Source organism: Cupressus sempervirens, chromosome 5 (genome assembly GCF_028749045.1).
Source record: "Cupressus sempervirens isolate cs-2001-9-10 chromosome 5, ASM2874904v1, whole genome shotgun sequence".
Taxonomy (NCBI): Eukaryota; Viridiplantae; Streptophyta; class Pinopsida; order Cupressales; family Cupressaceae; genus Cupressus; species Cupressus sempervirens.
The window spans coordinates 134410554-134415340 of NC_143122.1; positions in this window are offsets into that span (position 1 = coordinate 134410554).

Here is a 4787-nt window from a genome sequence, read left to right on the forward strand (position 1 = left end):
GCTACTTCTAATCAATTGCATGTTAGTTCTTGGTGTTTGAAGAAGTTATAACCTATTGGAGTTACACTCTACTTTATCCAAAATGGATAAGTATAGTATAGAGTCTCAGAGGACACGATCTTGGACAATTGATATCCAGAGTCAGAACAGTAGAAAGGATGGTTATTTAGACATTCAAGATAAACTTAGGAAAATAAGCCATGACATGTCTGAATAGTTGGTTGAGCACCACCGTATAATGAATGACATGTTGTTCAACCCAGCTAAGGTGAATAAGTTGACTAGATTTCTATTTGGCAGATTTTCTCATAGGGCAGATGACACAATTACCAAGAACTTGCATGAGGAGTTTGAGAAACTAGCTTATAGCCAGGCTGAGGTCTTAGATTCTACTCCGCCATAGGAGATAGTGAGAAAGGATATTACGCAGATTGATAGTAATGGTCAACTTGATACTCAAATTGAGACAATTGTATACAGGTCGTCAAAGGGTGATGTCAAAGGTATTCAGGATGGTATAGTTACAACAAGTAGTGACTACAACATAGTGGGTTCAGATGATTATTATGAGGATGTTGTTGTGCATGATGGTGAGATACCTGGTAGAGATGAGCAGACATTGAGCATTCATGACTTTGCTGAGAAAGAGTACCAAGAACAGTTAGATGCTTCCACACATGAGGTTGAGGCTAGTAGTACTTCACATGATTTGTCCAGCCGGCTGAAAGTGAACAAAGATAGTATTGTGACTTCATTATCTCATCATGACAGGTATGTGGAGTTAGTTGGTATTGGTCATATTACTCAGGTGAGGAGTTTTCTTGAGTTACCAGTTGATTCTAGTTTATAGATATGGACTTGAGATTGTTATATTGGCATTTGGGATTCAGTTGACTAGAGATCTTAAACACTTTTTGGTAGCAGTATCTGTTTGGGTGCTATCATGGATTTGATTAGCAGATTGCACAGTTTTGTCTTTTCTTGTGCCAACAGCTTGTCCGATGCTATTATTAGTTTTTATACACTGGTGTCGAGATTTTTTCATATATCCAGTCAACCATACTTGTTGGAATGTGTTGATGATCTTTCATATTTGGTAGTGTGTACAGATGAGTCCCAGGATCATATTGGCATTGATGACATCTAGGAGGATGCAGTGGGCAGTTTTGAAGACTTATTTTCCTTGGTAGTTTCTTTTGGTACAGAGGAGTTGGACAAAAGTGCTACATTTTTTGATACTTCATATGTTGATATGAGCTTTGGAGTTGATTCACAAGATATGGATGGTAATACTCTAGAGACTAGTAACTTTGAGGATACTCCTTTAGACAGTGCATCAGAGGAGGTTTGTAGGAGACAGTCTAGCCAGTGCCATCATGTGTCTAATTAGTTGAAAGTTAGTGAGCGAGACATTGCTATTGCTTGCCAACATTTTGATGTTGCTTGTCCGTTGTTAATAGTTTATGGATGGGGTTCTCTTACTAGTGATGAGCAGGAAGGCAGATATCTTTCCTTGACAAAGATCCACTCTTTATGGGAGGCTATTTGGATTTTGAGACAAAATTATATGCAGTTGGTAGCCGACAGAGATTATCTTACGGAGTGGGGGAGGACAACATATGACGCATTATTGGCCAAGGAAGATGAGGTGAGTGAGCTTACTCAGCAACTCGAGGTGACTTGAACTGAGATTTTTGAGAGTACACAGTTGGCTTTCAAGGAGTCACAGTTTCATTTGACTAAGGTGAGCATGGAGTTGGAGCAAGTGCAATCTTTACCAGATTTTGTACAGTCACAAGCTGTGGTGTTTAGTGATCTGAGGATTTCCATGGTTGAGATTGTCAGAGACAATGGAGATGGAGATGCATCCATCCTTGATACTAACATTGGCATATCGGGTTTGTTCCCACTAGAGTCAAGTTCAGTTGAGTTGGGTGCTACAACAAATTTTTGTGGTATGCCTAACATGGTGGTGGCCTCTAGTACTAATGGCACAGAGACTAGAGATGTTGTATCAAAGATCATGTGTGATGTTGGTGAGCTAACAGTTGGCATGGTTCCTACTAGTAATATTACTCCCTTGGCAATGTCTTCAGAGGTAGTAATCAATTCCAACTTGGTTAGTGATCGATTGCAATTAGTTTCATCTGGATTGCAGTCTAAGCCACTGACTGAGATTAGCACATTCTATCGACACTACATTGTGAGGTATGCTCATCAATTTACCTTTGATGACCATGTTGATGAGATGATGATATAGAGATGTACTTTGGTTCCTAGTGCTTATCATCAGTTATGGGATAGTTTGATGCCTCGAGATGAGAGTTGTGATGGGCACGACATGGCGATAGGTCCTGCAGTTGATAGCTTGATAATACATGACTTAGAGCAGGAGTTTTGGAGTGATGCTTCAACGGGTGTTGTTATTGATTCTACTCCTTTGGCTATGACATCTCCTGACTTAGCTGGTGATCAGTCATTAGTGGGTAGTATCACTTGTTCATGGTGAGCTGTTGAATGAGGTTGGTTTTTTTTATCAACATTATATTGCAGGGTATGTACATCAGTTAGCATTTGATCCTTGTGTTGAGGAGTTGATGGTAGACAAACTTGGTTTGGGTTCCATTTCTTGTTGTTTATCTTGTGATGGCTTTTCACCATCAGGGGTGCATGGGAGTTATGGTTATGAGATAGTGGTCGGTGATCTACAGAGTTGTGTTGACTGCAGGAGTTGTACAGTGTGTGGATTCTCCATACTTGGTACAGTTTCATTCGAGAGCATTCACCATTGTTGCGGAGTTGGATTGTACATTCCATATAGGCCAGTGGGATGCGTTGATGGTATTTACTATGTTGGAAATTTGATTTGTCCACTTTACTTGAGTTTTGATGTTCTAAGATTTTGTGTCTCGTGGGTTTCTGACTATGGAAGTTGTGACTTTGGAGTTTGGTTGAGCAGTAATTATCAGTTTGATTATGGATTCCTCTTGGTTATATTGCAGAGGATATTGCAAGAGCTTGTGTTAATTGACAGTAGTATAGTTCATGACTACATTTGGGATCCAGGTGGATTGATTGGTCTATTTTTCAGCCATTTCTTGAGGAAACACAATATTTGGAAGGGGAGGACTTGTCATGTCCCCTTTTCAAATAATTAAAAATAATAATCTTTGCTAAGGCAGGCAGGCCCAAAAAGGTGAAGTTTTGAAAAAAGGGGATAATCTTTAGAAGCTAATGGACTAATAAAAGAAAAATATTATTAAAATATGTTTTATTAACCCCTCTTGGACATGAGTTAGGGTTATGCCCTCTTTAAAGGGGTTTGGAGGCATTTTGGGCTCATTCCAGAACTTGATTTTTGCGCATTGCATTGTTGTTCTTCAGAGGCTGCCAAACTTGTGGAGAAGGAGACCCATGAATGGGATTTTGTAGGTTTATAGGAAGGCTAAGGATGAGAGTTTGAAGCCATTCCATGTGCATGTTCATGCAGAGTTTGCCTTTGTGCTGAACAGTGCAGATTTGTGGGTTTTCGGGTGTGTTTTTTGTAAGAGTTTGGTATTTCCAGTTGAGTATTTCATATCAGTTTGGGTTGCTATTGTATTTCAGACTTTTAGATGTTAAAATAGAGCTGAATATATGTATTTGGTGGTGATTATACTTCTGTGATAGATTATCTGTGCTTTTGTGGTATTTTCGACTATTTTGTGTTGTTTTCGGGAGCCCGATGAGCATAGTTTTTGTCCTACATTTGTGAGCTGTTGTGTAAATGCTATACAAATCTGAAAATGTCATTTTGTAGGACATTATGCTGCTAAAATTTCTTTATAAATGTCCATTTTCAAATTTATTAATAATTTGTGAAGTTGTGAAGTTTTTGGCACTATTTCGGACATACCCGATTTGGGGTTTATTGAGAAATTGGTGGATCTTTGTAATATTGGTTGTTTGATCTTAAAGATCTGATTAGAGGCTTGAAATATCATAAAAAATTAGAAAAGGGACATTTCAGAGTAGGCCATTCCAAGATGGTTTTTACCTTCTCTGGATCTATTTTGAGACCTTCAGGTGATATAACAAACCCCAAATAGACTAACTCCCTTTTTGCAAAGATACACTTCTTCAAATTAATTAACAGTTTCTCTTCCCTTAACCTTTCAAGGACACTACAAATATGCAATAAATTTTCTTCCAAAGTCTTTCTGAAAATTAAAATATCATCCAAATAGACAATAACAAATTTTCCCACGAACTTCTTAAGTACCTCATTCATAAGCCGCATGAAGGTGCTTGGGGCATTTTTCAATCCAAGGGGCATGACTAACCACTCATAAAGACCCTCTTTGGTTTTGAAGGCCATTTTCCACTCATCTCCTTATCGAATCTGTATCTAATGATAGCCACTCTTGAGATCTATCTTTGTAAAGTACTAAGTTCTACTCAAGCAGTCCATAAGATCATCCATTCTTGGCAAAGGAAACTGGTACTTGATGGTTATCCTATTTATAGCTCAAGAATATCTACACATCCTCCACTCTCCATTCTTCTTTGGTGTGCGTACTGCTGGTACTACACATGGACTTAGGCTCTCCTGAATCAAGCCCTTCCTCAACAGCTCCTTAACCTGTCTGTTTAGCTCCTCTATTTCAGTAGGAGTCATCCTATGAGCAGCCTTGTTAGGAAAACTTGCCCCTAGAATCAGATCTATCTAATGAATGATTTGCCTTACTGGTGGCAATCCTTTTGGAACATTATCAAAGATTATATCTCCAAATTCACCTAGTAAATTT